Source organism: Bos javanicus, chromosome 2 (genome assembly GCF_032452875.1).
Source record: "Bos javanicus breed banteng chromosome 2, ARS-OSU_banteng_1.0, whole genome shotgun sequence".
Lineage (NCBI taxonomy): Eukaryota > Metazoa > Chordata > Mammalia > Artiodactyla > Bovidae > Bos > Bos javanicus.
In genome coordinates this window covers 72,571,065-72,589,490 of record NC_083869.1, presented here as the reverse complement: position 1 = coordinate 72,589,490, position 18,426 = coordinate 72,571,065, and the positions used below count along the sequence as shown (strand labels likewise).

At 49.1% G+C, this 18,426-nt stretch overlaps 1 protein-coding gene across 2 annotated transcripts in view; it reads right to left on the bottom strand.

Moving 5' to 3' along the window:
• GLI2 (GLI family zinc finger 2) overlaps positions 1 to 13,132 on the bottom strand; it is a 262,634-nt gene extending 249,502 nt beyond the window's left edge. For both annotated transcript variants that reach the window (XM_061439998.1, XM_061440005.1), the window contains exon 1: positions 12,717 to 13,132. The gene's annotated coding sequence lies outside the window, so the exon portion shown is untranslated. The remainder of the gene's footprint in view (positions 1 to 12,716) is intronic.
• Between the last annotated feature and the right edge of the window lie 5,294 nt (positions 13,133 to 18,426).

Here is an 18,426-nt window from a genome sequence, read left to right as displayed (position 1 = left end):
CACGGAGATCATCCAATGTCTCTGAGACTCAGGTTCAGTCGGTCAGTCAGTTCAGTCGCTCAGTCACGTCCAACTCTGCGACCCCATGAATCACAGCATGCCAGGCCTGCCTGTCCATCACCAACTCCCGGAGTTCACTCAAACTCACGTCCATCGAGTCAGTGATGCCATCCAGCCATCTCATCCTCTGTCGTCCCCTTCTCCTCCTGCCCCCAATCCCTCCCAGCATCAGAGTCTTTGCCAATGAGTCAACTCTTCGCATGAGGTGGCCAAAGTACTGGAGTTTCAGCTTTAGCATCATTCCTTCCAAAGAAATCCCAGGGCTGATCTCCTTCAGAATGGACTGGTCGGATCTCCTTGCAGTCCAAGGGACTCTCAAGAGTCTTCTCCAACACCACAGTTCAGAAGCATCAATTCTTCGGCGCTCAGACTTCTTCACAGTCCAACTCTCACATCCATACATGACCACTGGAAAAATCACTGGAAAAACTAGACGAACCTTTGTTAGCAAAGTAATGTCTCTGCTTTTCAATATGCTATCTAGGTTGGTCATAACTTTCCTTCCAAGGAGTAAGCGTCTTTTAATTTCATGGCTGCAGTCACCATCTGTAGTGATTTTGGAGCCCAGAAAAATAAAGTCTGACACTGTTTCCACTGTTTCCCCATCTATTTCCCATGAAATGGTGGGACCGGATGCCATGGTCTTCGTTTTCTGAATGTTGAGCTTTAAGCCAACTTTTTCACTCTCCACTTGCACTTGCATCGAGAGGCTTTGAGTTCCTCTTCACTTTCTGCCATAAGGGTGGTGTCATCTGCATATCTGAGGTTATTGATATTTCTCCCAGCAATCTTGATTCCAGCTTGTGTTTCTTCCAGTCCAGCGTTTCTCATGATGTACTCTGCATAGAAGTTAAATAAACAGGGTGACAATATACAGCCTTGACGAACTCCTTTTCCTATTTGGAACCAGTCTGTTGTTCCATGTCCAGTTCTAACTGTTGATTCCTGACCTGCATATAGGTTTCTCAAGAGGCAGGTCAGGTGGTCTGGTATTTCCATCTCTTTCAGACTTCCACAGTTTATTGTGATCCACACAGTCAAAGGCTTTGGCATAGTCAATAAAGCAGAAATAGATGTTTTTCTGGAACTCTCTTGCTTTTTCGATGATCCAGAGAATGTTGGCAATTTGATCTCTGGTTCCTCTGCTTTTTCTAAAACCAGCTTGAACATCTGGAAGTTCACGGTTCACGTACTGCTGAAGCCTGGCTTGGAGAATTTTGAGTATTACTTTACTAGCGTGTGAGATGAGTGCAATCGTGCGGTAGTTTGAGCATTCTTTGGCATTGCCTTTCTTTGGGATTGGAATGAAAACTGACCTTTTCCAGTCCTGTGGCCACTGCTGAGTTTTCCAAATTTGTTGCCATGTTGAGACTCAGGTTACCCATCTGCAAAATGAGCCCATATTTTGCAAGTCACTGGGCTGGCAGAAGGCACTCAGTTAATTGCTTTACATTGATTTGTACATGGCTGTTCTGAAAACCTCAAGCTAACATCACTTATCTCTCCACAAAAGCTAGAAAAATACTACTGGAAACCTACTAAGGCCTACTGAGGGCCTCAAGAACAGCTGTCCAAATACTTTGGCCAAGTCATTCCACCTTTAAGAATCTATTCTAGGGAAATGATTAGAATTTCAGGTAAACATTTACACCCAAAGATATCTATTCCAGTGTTTATCTACAACAGCAAAAACTACTGATAGGAAAAAAACCTAAATGCCCAACAATAGAGTAAAATAAAATATGTTTATGGATGGACTTCCCTGGTGAACCAGTAGGTAGGACTCCACCCTTCCACTGCAGGAGGCATAGGTTCAGTCCCTGGTTGGGGAACTAAGATCCCACATGCCACACGGCATAGTCAAATTAAAAGAAAAAGTGTATATATATATATGCTTGAGTAGATAAAGGAATACTAGATAGACAATAAAAATCACATAAAGAGTATGCATTAATAATGTGGACTATCCATGAGATAATGTTATAGTGAAGTTACTGTTACAATTAAGTTATGATGTAACTTCAACTTTGTAAGAAAATATACAGCCAAAAAATTATTCCTTAGAAACAAAAGAGAGACTGGAAGGAAACTTGACAAAATCTTCCTCTCTGTGCTATTTCCTATTTCATAAGTTTTCTATAAAGAAAAAATGTGAAAAAAAATTACGTCTTAGTTTTAAGATCTTGTGGGGGAAATATTTTGTTGTTGTTAATATTTTTACATCAGAAGGGAAGGCTCTGCTTGAATGCCCAGGTGCTAAACCAAAGTATAGACCTGAATAGAGCCTGAGCCAAGCAAAGAGATGGATGTTCAAACCTAAATAAAACAGAAATGAAATCTAAGGAAACAGAAGCAGAAGAAAGAGGGTGAGGGTGGGCCTGGACTACTGGGGAAATGGGAGGTACCCACCGGGTGAGCTGGGCTGGACAGGAGAGTGGGTGGGACCAGGTCTGGCCCAAGTGCTGCGCTGCTGCTGTCGGCCTGGCTGGGCAGGTGGCTAGGCAGCTGGAGAGGGACACACAGTGCTCTGGGAAGCAGGTTAGTGGGTGCCCAGGGCTGGGGAGTGGTCTGGGGGCTTGGCTTCTCACTGCTGACATCACTGCAAGCAAGGACAGGACTTATACCATGGGCAGGATGGGGGCTAGGAGGTCTATGGGTCACGTGTAGTCCAACCAACCAACCTCCAGGCAAGATTCCAAAGGGGCCATCAGCCTGATGCTACCTCCATCTTTCTTGCCCACCAATAACCACCCACGCAAGGGGGTCCTTGGAGAAGGGAAGAGGCATGTCAATGAAGGAGCAGCACTCTAGTATGGGACCGCAGCTGCTCTCGGTAGAACAGTGGAGCTGGGCACTAGTAGTCTGGGGGTCCGTGGACTGAGGGCCGGATCTAGAAAGGAATGAGGCATCCAGGTGTCAGACACCAGGGACACAGAAATGCCACCAGGCCTCATCCCACTTCCCTTGGGCCTCCCAGTGCCGGGGGCATAGGTGGGCAGTGTGCCCTCAATCTGCCCTGGGAGGTCTAGACCAGTCCATCTCCCTCATGGCAGGCCCCCTGCACCCAGCCCATGCCCATCATGGCAGGCCCCCTGCACCAGCCCATCCCCCTCATGGTAGGCTCTCTCCAGCTCCAGGCCTGAGGCCATCACGGCTGGGAGGCCGTGATATCCCACACCAGCTCCTCTCACTCAGTCTGTATCTCCTTCCTGCCCTTCTCAGGGAACCATAAAGACACCCACAGGTAAGTCAAACCTCAGTCTGGGTCACTCTTACCAAAGACCTGCTCAAACTCTCCAATGCTGAACTAGACCCAAAAAGGGTCGGACTTCTGCCAGCTGAAGCAAGGAACCAGCCATCATGATGCACAGGTATAGTTTCTTATACAGAAAGAAACAAAGGAGCCATCCAAAGGACCCTCAGGTCAAGAACCCATGGCACAGAAACTAAGGTGCTGATTTAATAAGCTCGCTGCTCTCTGGTTTCTCCAGGTATCTTTCTCAGCAGACTGTGGGATTGTCGGAGCTGGCTGACAGTCTCAGAAAGACAGCCCATTTCTCTGTGATGTCTGGAGCAGAAGCAGCTCAATTCTCAGCTAGCTTATGTGCCCCAACCTCCAGTCCACCAAATAGCTGGGCAGTCTAAATGCTGCTTATCCATCCAGTCTTACAGAAGGAAATGCTCTCCCTTTATTAAATGCAAAAATCAGTGAGGTGAAGAGCATCACAGGAAGAAATCATTAAATCCCCATCACCTTGCCCTAAAAATCCTTGATTAAATGCAGATCTCAGGGTCCCCTCCAAGGGAATTCACGGTCTGTAGGTTCTCCCTGGGGGGGGCCTGAAAACTGAAAGTGAAAGTGTTACTAGCTCAGCTCAGCCATGTCTGACTCTATGAGACCCCATGGACTGTAGCCCACCAGGCTCCTCTGTCCATGGGATTCTCCAGGCAACAATACTGGAGTGGGTTGCCATTCCCTTCTCCATGGGATCTTCCCAACTCAGGGACTGAACCTGGATCTCTTGCACTGCAGGCAGATTCTTTACCATCGAAAAGGTTGAGGGGCTTGAGAATCTACATATTTAACCAGCTTTCCACCTGAATCCCTGGCAGGAACGAAGCCCGCTGGAGGCTTTCTTTTCAGATTTGCCTCTTTAACTCATTTCCAGTTCTGACTTCATTCTCCTATGCTAGTTCTTTTTGTTTAAGTGCATCTTAGAAGAAAAAAATCTAATTCATAAAGGGATCTGGTAGTTAAAAGACTTCTGAATGTGTGTGTATACATGTATACACACACACACACACACACACACATTCTTAACATAGGAGAAGGAAATAGCAACCCACTCCAGTATTCTTGCCTGGAGAATACCAAGGACAGAGGGGCCTAGGGAGCTATGGTCCATGGGGCCGAGAGTCAGACAAGACTTGACTATACCACCATACTTAACCTGAAGAGTGGATACATATCGATACTACATTCATGCATGTAAGTAACATAAAGACATTAGAGTACTATATCTTAGAAAGATGAAGACATCCAAATCACATTCAAACCCTGTCACCCTGCTTCATCCTGCCGCCAGCGCACCTGACAACTCCTGGCTAAGTGACTGCTGAGTCAGATTTCTTCTCTCCTTACATGAATGAGGCACATTCAGCCAGCGACCATCAGTGATGTCCCCTCACCTTGATCTCCATAGAGAGTGAGAGTCAGCCCTAAATACTCTGTCGCTGCCTGGACACACAATGTATCACCCCTGCACAACACTCTGCTATCTGCAGAAATGGTTGAGTAATGTCCTTTCAACCCATCATCTGATCACGATGACCTCAATTTTTGGAGAAGGCAAGTCAAAACTCGACACTTATCTTCAGAGATCCAAGACATATTTATGTGTCAGCCCACCCTTCAACTTGGCAGTAGCCTTCAGGAAAGTCTGAAAAGGCCGTTGCAGACCAAATGCTTCCCCTGCCCCCACCAATGTCCCCACATCCAGCCCACGCCCGCTCACCCAGTGACCATATCCCAGAGGAGCTCTGAGCACTACAGCTGACTAGGTAGTGACAGGCGGGGAGGTGGGGGAAGGAGGGTTATTCCTTGAGAGGAGCCTCACTACACTCTCCCCAAAAGCAGAGGCAAAGACCAAGACCCCACACTCTGTCCAGACCTTGGTGCCCCCCACCAACCCTGCCTGAGGTCTGATTCTTAATGATGACTGCGAGAGGCAGGGTGTGCTAACTCCCAAGAAATTGTGGCTGGAGGATCTGAGAGATCACACCTGCCAAGTCCTGCCCCTTCCACAGAGAGGCCAAGCGACTTGCACCGGGTCAACCCAGCTCCTAAGTGACTGGTCTCACACTCTTGGAGGGTAACCCAAGGGTTCAGGCTCATTACTCATCACAGGGCACTTATCCATCACTTTTACTCTCTTCCTCAGCTTTTTCCAGAAGAAAACACATCCTGCAAAGATGATACATATAGGAAAGTCTTCCTAGCATTTTTTTTTGGTGGGGCAGTCCTCTGCCCAACTTTCTAAATCACTGCCACCTTCATGGGCAGCTATTAACAACTCGTCTTAAGATGGTCTCGACAAACCAGTGACAAAGATGGGGGCAGGGGGCATCAGAACCCCTTCAGCCTACACCTGGCTTAGACAGACTCATCCTTCAAGACTAGTTCAAAAGCAAAAACCCAGCTAGGTTACCAAAGTAGAGCCTTTCAGTCCCAGGAGACGTATTACAGTGATGGTCACTTTGGATTTATTTCCATGCATTTATGTCCTCCCCCAGAAGGCACTTGTTAACACTTCCATCCCCTGCTTCTTAAACCTCTGCTTGGTGAACTATAGATCCTCCTAGAAAGAATCAACACATTAAGAGCTATTTTCTGGCCATCAAGGCCTACCTATGCCACAAATACTTGCATACTAATCTCCCCATCACAGGTTGAAAAATATGGACTTATTTTTTTTTTAACTCCCAACATAATGAATGAGTTTAAATATTAGAAGTTGAAATTATTAAGTAAATCATTTCACCTGCAAAGCTTCTATTTGCATAATATTAATTCATGGTGGCAGCTAAAACAAATTCATCACATTCTGTATATTAGAAGCTGATTTATGTAGGAACTGAAAAAAATCATGAGCTCAAAATTATATTGACATGATGTACAGACTCAATGGAGAAAGATTTTTCTCTTTCCTTCTTTCCCTTTGATTTTTTTTTTTTAACATCATCTGAACAACTGAATTATGGTGAGAAGGAAAAGGATTTGAGGAGAGGAAGGAGGCGAAGGGCTGGCATCTCAGAAAATGAATAATGCTCCCGCCTCACGTGTGTGGCAGGCTCCCGGTGCGGGTATACACACACACTCCGGTTATTAATGTCAAGTATGCCAAAGATACGCTGGGAAATCATTACCATTCATCGCCACTAACCGCCATTAAATTTCAATCAATTCAACTTAGCACAAGTGTACTTGAGCGGCCCTTACAGTTCCTTATAAATGTGGCTCAAAAGTCGGGCTGACTTATTGCATTGTCCACAACACAAAGGAGCATTGCTAAGCGTCTGCTTGGACCCGGGGACCGACGCTCTTTTAACATCCTCAGCATTCAAAGATCCTTCTTTTTCTGAGCGCTAAGAGGTCTTCAATCCCTACAGATCAAGACGAATTGGGGGGGGGGGGGGGGGGATACTATTTTGAATGACCACCATTACTTTCCTGCCTTGGTGGGAGAAGGCGGATGGATAGGGCAAAAGGAGGCCTTCGTGGCTTCAGTCACTCGCAAATATGCCTTCTGGAAAAAGTTTTCTGATGCCGCCAAAAGTTTGGTAACGTGGCCCCTCTTCTCCTGGCTTTAGTGAAATGCTCTCAATTCACTCTGCAAACTGTCACCTAAAGTCGAATGAATCCCCTTCTCTTCTCGGAGAAGTGGGTGGGGAACCACTGGGAAGAGGGAGGGAGGGCCAGCGGCCGTGGGCAGGGAGAAGCGCCTTCCCCAGGTGAGCGCGGGCGCGCTCCGGTCTCCCACCCGGCGCCAAAGGCGCCCGATCTGGATCTGGGCCGCTGGCTTTCTTCCCGAGCCGCCACGAGCAGGGTCCGGCCTGCCGCCACTCGCCGGGGGCGGCCGGTGCGCGGCCAGGACAATGTGGCCATTGTTTGGGCGCCGCAAACCCGGCCGGCGGGCAGGTGGGAGGGACGCGGCGCCGCCGGCGCGCGAGCCGCTCGGGGCGCGGAGGGGTCCCGGTACTCGGGCACCGTCCCGGTGGCCTGGACACGCGGCTTCCCGGAGGCCTCGCAGCCAGCCCTCCGCGGGGCAGAAAATGGAGGGGCGGGGAGACGGAGGAGGGAGCGGAGGGGGAGCGAAATAAAAAGATGCCTAAAGAAAGAGGAGAGGGAGGGAAAGAAAAGACAGGAGCGAGGAGAGAAAGAAGACGTAGGGCGGGGAGAGGCGGGACAGAGAGAGCGAGACTGAAGACTGGGGGAAAGGAAGATGGACAGGGAGGAGACAAAGCGGGCAGAGAAGGGCGAAGCGGGTGTCGGGGAGACAGACAGACAGACGTGCAATCGAATCCGACCCCAGGCTACCCAGGAAGCCGCTACAAAGAGCTAAAGTTCACTCTGTTTCGTAGAGGGAAGCGGCTCCAAAGAACCCAGCCGAGTCAGCACAGCGTAATCACACCAGGGGCTTTGCTTAATTACAGGTCTGAAAGCCGGGGCTGGAGGAAGGGCCCTACTTAACTGTGTCCCGGGGAAGGCCCAGGCACTCGAGAGGTTTGCCAGGGTGAACACAAATATCCCCATCCCTACTCCGCCCCCTAAGCCCAGGGAGCCCCGATCCCAGAGGAACCCGGATCCCGGAGGTCGAGGCTGAGGTCTGCAGCTGGCACAGAACAACCAACAGGATGGAGTGCGGACGGGAGTCCGGGGCTGAGACGGCGCTGGTCAGCCAGGAGGCCCCGCCTCAGCCCGGGGACAGGGCCACCCCCTCCCCCCTCTCACTCGCTCACTACCTCTCAAGAGGCCAGGGGCCCTCCGCCCAAGGGGGGAAATCAATCCCTTGCTAATGAATAAAAAGTCCCTTTTATTTCACTGCTGTGTTTGGTTCATTAAATTTTCCACAGATTTGCAGAGAAGAAAACGTAATCAATAAACCTTGACAAAAAGTGAACGTGTGAAAAAGGCCGGAGAATGGAAAACTGAGATAAAAGTGATATCCGATCACAGATTTCAGGGCCAGATGACGAGCTGGGGCTGCCGCAGAATCTCAATGGACCATCACCCTTTTGCGGCTTTCCTTCCCTTTGCTGAAACTCTTCTTTCAAGACAATAGGAAATGCACTAAAACTTTTTTCTTATGCTAATGCCTGAAACCGGGCACTCACAGTTAAAACACATTGCCCGGCAACCTGTTTTTGGGGGGCTTTTTATGACACACATGCACACACACAAAACCACATGAACTTATGCACTTTAAACCAAAAATCTCAAAAACAGTTTATATGAACTCTTTGGTCACATCTTAAGTGAGTTATTTTCCCTCACACAGTATGATTTTTAAAAAGCTAGAAGCACAACACAAGCAACTATATTGAGGGTGCTTTTGTTGATAAAGGACATAAGGAAAATAAAATACTAAACAGGCAGAAAGTCTGCTGTTATCACTAGGGTATTCCCCCAGGGGGTTAAACATAGTTTTGTAGGTTTAGGATATTTTGGTCACCCTCCAAACCTAAAAACAATGATCAAAAAAAACATGGAAAGAAAAAAAAAAACAATGATCGATGATTTTTTTTTTTTTTTTTATCCTTTGGAGTCCACAGCAAACATTCAAATTCATTTTGGAATACGCAGTATTAAATCTGGTGGCAAGGATTTATTTAAAACCAACGAAGCTGTTGTTCTTTACCAAAAGACATTGCCAAATGACAAAGCCGTCCCAGGACCCCTTCCCAAACCATCTTTTAAACAAACCTGAGGCCACAATTAAAGAGCAGCCTCCCCTCCAGCCTTCTTTAGAAGCCAGTGAGCCTTTATCACTGAAACCGGGCCTATTCTGGTGGCTTGTACAATCACCTCTGTGGCTTCTCTGAATTTTCTGAAATCTAAGAGTACAGTTTTCCTCTTTGGTATTCTTCACATGTTTCAAGTGTGCACGCCTCTGACACTTACTGAAAAGAAGAAAGCAGGGAGCTGCTACCCCGGGGAGGGGTTCCTTTTCAAAGGTTCCAGGGGATACAGTTGCAGCCCTCCACGGCTAGGTCCGAGCACCATCCCTGAGCACCAGGAAACAGGGCCTGGCACAGGTAGAACCCCTCTGCATCCTAAAGAAGCAGGACAGGTAGCTCCACCTCCCTGGAGCTGGCCTATGAGCCAGCGTCACGGGATAAAAGGATGCGGCTGAACACACTTTTCCCAGGAAAAGGCAGGCTGCCCTACCCCTTGAGTCCATAAAGCTACTGGGCTCGCCTTTTGTGCTTCCACAAGTCAGCTGGGTGTGTAGGGGTCACACAGTCTTTCAAAGTGCCCATGAAAACTGCCTGGTCCCAGATAGAGGGACTTGCTGGCATCTGTAGGGTGAAGGTTCCTCTGCCTTCCTCTGGGTGGTCAAGAGAGGTCCTGCTGAAAGAAGGGTGTTTTTTAGGCAAATATTCAATTTTGTCAGCCTGCCTGCTGAATCGCCAGGTTGGCTAATCCAACCCTAAGGGCTGTACTGTGTACAGGGCACTTGTGGGAGTACACAAAGCATGAAGCATTTGTGTATCTTTCAGTCTGCAGTGCAAACAAGCCAGCTACAGTACACAGCCTCCAAGACCCCTGCAGCCCGGCAAGGAGTCATTGACAAGCAGCCCTGTAGCCCCCTCTTCCATGAGTGAGCTGGAGCATCCCCGAGAACACACACTGGCCCTCCTAGAACACACACCAGCCCTCCTTTCTAAGGCTGCCCGGCCAGAAGGGCCTCTCTAACCCCACATACCCTTCAAGATGGGCCAAGCCAAAAAGTCCCCTCCAAGGCCACGGGCAGGGTCCATATGAGTTTGGAAGCAGCCTGGGATGCTCTGCTGAAGGGGTCTGAACCCTGTACAAATTCCCCTCCAAACCATTCCCATGGAGAATGATAAAAAAAAAAAAAAAAGAAAACTCTCCCTAACAGTCAGGCCTGCCTTGGTCCTCAGTGAGCCCGGGCCTGATTTGGGAGTGTCTTCCTCCTTCCTATTGGCATTCTCAGCCCACTGACTTTGAAAACAGACTGAGCTGACTACAGTCTCACTCAGATGCCTAGCCAAGGGACAGTCAGGTCACCTGAGGCCTATTTCCTGGGTGAGTGGGGGCCTCACCTCCGTTGGAGTGCTTCCTGCCTGAGTTTAAATCCCCCTACCATCACTAACTAACCTCACAAAATTAGTTTATTTCTCCCAGCAGAGGGGAAATACAAACCATCCTAAATATCACAAACCAGAACTAATTTCTGAAACTCAGACAAGTGACAACTCTCTACGTGTTTGGGTTTGACTGGGACCTTAAATCTTGGGGAGAACCCTCAGCCATCAGGGTTGAAGCAGTAGGTCTGAGAAAACGAAAGCAGGAAAGATGAAGGAAGAAAGAGGCACAAGAAGGGAAGAGGTGGGGTCCTGAAGGGATGTATCTGCAGTGGTCTGGATGCCTCCTGCCTCCCTATAGAATCAGTGACCCTGGCCAGACCAGAAGCTGGGGCGAGCCTGAAGGCCACCAGAAGTCAAAGCAGCCAGGCACAGTTAGGGTGCCCATGCCAGCCCTGGGGAGACCAGCCCGGGTAGCTACACAATGAGTTTTTTTTTCCGGGCAGAGGCAAGTGCAAAGTCGCTCTGAGGCCCCCACGGGACAGGGAAGCCACCGAAGAAAGGAAACTCCCAGGCAAGGTAAGGAAGTGGGCGGGGAGGGGGCTTCTGGGTCAGGTGGTAGAACAAACAGATCTCCTCAGGAGATTGGTGACCAGCCCGCCTATTCCGTGGCTTTCCATCGCTGTATATTTTGGATTTCAGCGTTTATTTACTTTCCTTTTTGGCACCGAGCCCCCTGAGCACGCCAATACAATATTTGTTTAAACACTATTTTATGCTGCTTGCGAGGGAACCGTTTACTTTCAAATGCTCCAACATCCCCCTGAGCCTCGTCGGCAAACAGCATATGAGCGTTTTACAACTGCTCCCTTTATCTGGAGCTGTCGGGATTAAACCTTCACACGCCTGGCGAGGACGGCAGGGCGGGGGTCCCGGGACTCGGCCGCGGCCACCGGGCTGCAAAGTCCTCCCAGGAGCCCGAGCGCCGCGCGGGATGCCCTAGCGAGAAGGCAGAGCAGCGCAGTAAAAGATCCCCGCGGCCCAGCACCACACTCCGGGAAAAGGTCGACTCTTCCCCGGCCGGGATCAATTCTGAAAGTCACACCAAAAAGACACAAAAGAGACGGGAGTGGAGGGAGGCACCCTGCGGGAGATCCAAAGCCCGCGAGCGCCACTGCGACAGGGCACCCGGGGTGAGGCGCTCCGGCTCCATCTCCAGATCCTCGCGTAGTGGAAGTCGGGTTTCCTAGGAAGTGACAGCAATTACTGTCGGGCTGAAAAGGCACCCAGTTGGGTGCACTTCCAGCGCCCCCTCCCCCGACATGGGGGGCGCGCTCACACACACACACACACGCACGCGCTCCCTTCCTTCTCCTCCTACCAGCGGCCCCCCTCCCCGGGCCCCGTCTGAGGGAAACGCTCCCCTTTCTAAACCCTTAATAGGATTGGCGCCCAACTCTCTCTGCGCCGCTCCCCATCCATCGCACACAGATCAAGTTGCAGTAGTGGATTTTTCAAATTCCTCAGCAAATATACTTGTTGAGAGATTGCCGGCGGCGCGGGGGTAGACGCGGGGGGGGGGGGGGGGGGGGGGGACGATGAGTGGGGGCGGGGAAGAAAGAGCGTGGCGGGGGAACACCGGAGGACAGGGCGAGAGATTACGTGAGGATCCCTCGGGGAAGTCAAGCGGATCTCAGAGCGGAGGGCAAGAAAGGAGGAGGAGGAGAGAAGCAAGGAGGGAGGCGGGAGGGAAAGCCTGACCGAGGGGGAGGGGGCGACAGGGCCCGAGGAGGGGAGGAAGGAGCGAGAAAGAAAGAAAGGCAGGGCTTGGGACGGGCAGCGCGGAGAAGTGCAGTTAGAAGTTCGCAGCGGCCGGCTTCAGCCCCTCCACCCCCTGCACACTCCCCGGAGACACACTCCCACGGCCCACCGCTGGAGCTCGCAGCATCCCAGTCTCCCCGCCCTACCCCCAACTCCCGAAAAAACAGCCCCGGGCTAGGGGGCGGTGGAGACCGGGTGGAGGCAAGCTCGGTCGCGCTCCCCAAGAAGGCAGGCTCTTTCCCCCAGGTGCGAAGGAAGATGCAAAATCGCCCCCTTGGTCCCGAGTTTCCATCCCTGGAGTCCCCTTAGGTCCCAGCCTGGTTTAGTCAGAACCCGGACGCGGGCCGCCGCGCTAGCCCCCGGTGCCCGAATCCCCGTGCCATGGCGCGGGTACCCGGCCGAGGGACGCTCCAAGACGGCGCAGCATCCCAGTCGGCCCGAGTTCGGCCGAAGTAGGGGGCACTTCGCGACGAAAAGCAAGCAAAAGAAGGCCAAAGCAACTTTACCGAGGGAGACAAAAGTTTGCCTCTAGCACGCAGGTGGCCTCCGGGGCGCCGGGCTGTGGCTGCGGGACCCCATCCCAACTTGGTTGGCGCGGCGATCCACCGCGGGCTGCCGTGTGCCCGGGCTCACTCCGGCCGGGGCGTTGCGGGCCAGGCAGGGGAGGGGACCGAGAGGAGGGCGGGGGCCAGGCAGCCCCTACAGCCGGCGAGCGGGCAGCTCCCCTAGGCTCCGGCGCGCAGGGCGGCCCGAGCTCCTTCCTACGGCTCCTCCCGCTCCTCCTCGTCTTCCTTCGCGTCCGCCGCCGCCGCCGCCGCCTCCCGCTCCTCCTCGAAGACTCATTGATGAGAGTTTGAAAAAAAGTCCGCGGAGCCGTGCTGCCTCGGCTGGCGAGCTCCGGCACTCCCGCGCTCCAGCCCGCCGCGCACCCGCACGGCGCAGCGCCCCCGCGCGCACGGCTGCGGCACACAGGGCGCCGCGCCCCCGCCCGAGCCGCGCGCCCCCGCCCGGAGGGGATCCCGGGGACCTGGAGGGGAGGGGCGGCCTAGGACCCTCCTCAGCGCCCTAGAGAGAAAGCACACCTACGAAGAAAGTTCCAGCAGAGAGCGAAAGAGCGCGCCAGTCCCCAACACTTTTTTTTAAGGCGCCGGGGTGGGTGGGGGGTCGCTAACTCAAGTCAGATGAGCTCCGGAGCCGAGGCGCTGGGACGGTTCTGTTTTCAATCTCTGAAATCCCCCGCCCTCCCCACCTCCCTCTTCCCCTCCGCCGGGAGATGCCCGGGTCGGCGTTCCCAGTGCGCCCGCTTCTCCGGGCGCCGGGGCGGAAGCGGGGGACTGGAGGGCTGGCGGGGAGGGAGGCAGGCTTTGGGGGGGCTGGTTCTACGCCGACTCTCCGGCAGCCACCAGCGCGCGCAGGTGCCAGGGTCCGGCCTGCGCCCCCCGCCGCGGCTAGCACGAGTCGCCCTCTGGGCGCCTGCTGGTGAGAAACGTAGCAGCCTTCTAGGTTTGGTGCCTGTGTGTTTGGTAGGAAGGGTTTTTGTTTGTTTTGTTTTGTTTTTAGAGACTCCACTCGAGCTGCCGCAACCAGATGGAAGTAATCAGAACCCAACAACAACAGAGGAAGAAGGAAGAAAAAAACCTCACTGAACTTTTGGACCAAAGTGTGTATGGGTGTGTGTGTGAAAGAACTTGCTTAAGCAAACTAGGTAACAAGCCTTGGGCCTCAGGCCTCACCGCAGCCCAGAAAGAGCTGCTTGACTGGAAGAAGCAGGGGACAGCTGGCTGAAGTGCCCCCCAACCCATGGCCAGCCTCCAGCCTCTCTAAAGCTGAGGATCCTCCTCCAAAAAGGGGACCCTCACCGGCACAAGTTTCCAAATTTTCCTTCTAACAGTTGTGGACGACTTACTATGTGCTAGGTGACATGTTGTATTATTTCTTTTGAATTATATAACCTACAAAACTCCAGGAAGTAGATTTTCTTCTCCCCCACTTTACAGGTGAGAAGACTGAGGCTTTAAGTGAAGTAGCTTGTACCAGGTCAGAGCACTGAACTGCCATCCTCCATGAGTTCAGTAGTTTGTACCATTAGTTTAGCCAAGGGTGTTGAGAGCATCTCTCTCTCTTCAGCCCTTTCTACAGTTGCATCTTGTATAGAATGTATGGGACTAAAGTCTCAGAGACCCAGTTCTGCCCTCCTTTCACAAGCCTGTGTTACTGATGTGACCTCCCTTTGTCAGTAGCTCTTTCCATGTGCCACTGACCTGACCAGCCTTTCTCTAACTTTATTTTCCACATTTTAACAGAAGAGAGAGCATTATGATCCCCTTTCCCTATTAGTCACCTTCCTTTTGATTTCCTTACATTCATTTAGATGACAGGACAATTTCTTCTTGATCGAGGAAAAAATATATGCAGAACAATATCACAACAATCTGATGCTAATTTTGTTTTTCTCAAGTAGCCTTTCCGGACTGAAAGAAAAAAAAAAAAACCCTTCAGGATTTTTAAAAAACAAATCTTGGAGAAGTCAATGTATTTATCAAAGGAAAGAGAAGTTTGGAAGGGCTTTCTCTTTAAATATGATCAGATTCACCATTCCTCCGTGCTATTTGTTTAAATTCCTGCTGAGCTTTCAGACACAGACTCTAAGGAGACAGAAAAAGTAAACTCTCCCTCCCTTCCTTGGCCATATTTTAATGACCCTATTCATATCTACCCCATGAAATGTGCAGAATCATTTCATGTTACTGGAATATTAGCAGCGTTGGGTGATTACTTCATTACAAGCTTGTCTCTGTTGGTTTCCTTGTGTTGTTCAGTTTGTGAAGAAGTTTAAACAAATCGACATTTTAGGATATTTCGTTTTTCTCTGTTTTTCTTCTCAGTCCCGCTCCAGTCCTGCTGGAATGCAGGCACCCTCATAACCTTTTCTGGCTTATTTTGGCAAGGAGGTGGCTGTTGAGATGAAGATGGAATCTTTTCAGTTTGAGGAGAAGGTGTAAACATCACGCCTTGATCTCTAGATGGTCAGAAGTCTAGGCACTGAAAAAAAAAGCAATAGAAGGTGTGGAGTGGAGGCAAACCGGCAGAGCAGAGAAATGAACATTAGACACAAAGTCGTAGTCCAAGTCTAGCGCTAAATGTATGACCTTGGGTGAGTCCCAGTTTGTTTAGTCCACATCTTTCTGTGTGCCCGGTACCATGCCAACTGATGTGACATCACAGTGAATGGGACGAACGAGATCCTTCTCGTGGAGTTCATTGTTTCATGAATAAACAGTTAGGGGACTTCCCTGATGGTCCTGTGGCTAAGATTCGGCACTCCCAATACAAGGAGCTCTGGTTCAATCCCTGGTCAGGGAACTAGATTTAACATGCCACAATTCAGAGTTCACATGCTACAACTAAAGATCCCACGTGCCACAACTAAGACCCAGAACAGTCAAATACATAAATAATAAATATTTTAAAACACACATAGACAAATGTATAATTGCAAACTGGATAAAGAAGACATACAAAGTGCACCAAAAGATCACCATAGGGGACCTAACCTAGCATGGGAGGCAGCAGTGGGGAACACAGAGAAGGCTTATCTGAGGGAGTGAGGTTGCACTGTCTGACAGGAAGAAGGAATGAAGGACTAAAAAAGAAAAATTGTGGGATGGCATTAAGTATAAAAGCTCTGCACAGCAAAGGAAACAATCCACAGTGTGAAAAGGCAGTCTATGGAGTGGGAGGAAATACTTGCAAACCATATACTGACAAAGAGTTCATTTCCAAAATAAATAAGGAACTCCTAAGACTCAATAGCAAAAACACAAATGACCCGACTAGAAAATGGGCAAAGGAGAACAGAAATTTCTCCAAAGAAGACCTACTGGTGGCCAATAGATATATAAAAGGTGCTCAGCTTCGGTCATCCTAGGGAAATGCAAATCAAAACCACAAGGTGGGAATTCCCTGGCTGTCCAGTAATTAGGACCATGTGCTTTTACTGCCAAGGGTGCAAGTTCAGTCCCTAGTTGGGGAACTGAGAGCCTGCAAGCTCCTCAAAACAAACAAACATACCACAAGGCGATATTAACTCACACTTGTTAGGGTGTTTATCATCAAAAAACCAAAAGATGTTAATGACAAGTATTGGTGTTTGTAGGAAACACAGAATCCTTGTGCACTGTCAATGGGAATGTAAAATGAAATTTAAATAGTACATAATAGTGTAGCAATTATGGAAAATACCATGGAAGTCTCTCACAAAAATAGAAGTAAATCCAGTCATCACACTCTCAGTTATAGATCCAAAAATACTGTAGTTAGGACTTTGAAAAGATATCTGCACTCCTATGTTCCTTGCAATGTTATTCACAATAATCAAAATATAGGAACAACCCAAATATATGCCATTAGATGAAGCATGAAGAAAATGTGAAAGAAACATACCATGGAATATTATCCTCAAAATAAAAAAGATCCTACCATTTGCAGTCACAGAGATCAACCTGGGAGAAATTTTAAGTGAAATAGGTCAGTCACAGAAGGACAAACACTGCCTGATTCCTCTTATTTGAGGCATTTAAAATAATCGAAGGCATAGGTTAGTGGTAAAGATTCCTCCTGCCAATGCAGGAGACCCAGGTTGGGTCTCTGGGTAGGGAAAATCCCCTGGAGAAGGAAATGGCAACCCACTCCAGTATTCTCTGGGAAATCCCATGGACAGAGGATCCTGATTGGCTGCAATCCATGAGGTTGCAAAAGAGCTGGACATTGACTTATTGCCTAAACAACAACAACACAAAAAAACAATAGAAATGGTAGAATAGTTGTTACCAGGGATGAAGTTGGGAGGATAAGGAAATATAGTTGTTGGATCAGTATAAAATTAGTTACACAAGATAAGTAAATCCCAGAGATCTGCTGTACAAAACAGAATGCCTGCACTGTGCTTGTCATTAACAAGAAGGAATTGTGTACTTAAAAATGTAAAGGGTGAAAAAAAAATGTAAAGGGTATATCTCATAAATTTTTAAAAATTTTTATTGGCGTTAAGGTGCTTTATATTGTTGTGTTAGTTTCTGATATACAGCAAAATGAATCAGCTATATGTATACACATATCCCCTCTTTGTCTCCACAGAGCATGAAGGAGAACATCCTGTGCTTTACAGTATGTTCTCAGTAGTTACCTATGTTATACATGGTATCAATAGTATATATGTGTCAATCCCAATCCCCCAATTCATCCCACCCCCGCTTTCCCAATTGGTGTTCATCCATTTGCTATTTATGTGTCTGTATTTCTGCTCAAATAGGCTCATCTGCACTATTTTTCTAGATTCCACATGTATGCGTTAACATATGATAATTATTTTTCTCTTTCTGACTTCATGTCACTTTGTTTGAGTCTCTCAATCCATCCACATCTCTGCAAATGTCACAAATGTTTCCTTTTATGGCTGAGTAATATTCCATTGTATATATGTGCCACATCTTTATCCATTCTTCTGTTGATGACACATTTAGTTTGTTCCCATGTCCTGACTATTGTAAATAGTGCTGCAATAAACATTGGTATGCATGTACCTTTTGGAATTACAGTTTTCTCTGGGTGTATGCCCAGGAGTGGGATTGCTGGATCAAATGGAAGCTCTGTTCTTTGTTCTTAAAGGAACATCCATAGTGGTCTCCACAGTGTTACATCAATTTTACATTCCCACCAACAGTGTAAGAAGGTCTCATATTAAGTGTTCTTCAGTCAGTTCAGTTCAATCACTCAGTCGTGTCTGAATCTTTGTGATCCCACAGGCTGCAGCATGCCACACTTCCCTGTCCTTCACCATCTCCTGGAGCTTGCTGAAACTCATGTTCATTAAATCAGTGATGCCATCCAACCATCTCATCCTATGTCATCTGCTTCTCCTTCTTCCTTCTATCTTTCCCAGCATCAGGGTCTTTTCCAACGAGTTGGCTTTTCTCATTAGGTGGACAAAGTATTTGGAGCTTCAGCTTCAGCACCAGTCCTTCCAAAGAATATTCAGGGTTGATTTCCTTTAGGATTAACTGGTTTGATCTCCTTGCTGTCCAAGGGACTCTCAAGAGGCTTATCCAACACCACAATTCGAAAGCGTCAATTTTTCGGTAGTCAGCTTTCTTTATAGTCCAACTCTCACATCTATACATGACTACTGGAAAAACCATCACTTTGACTATATGGACA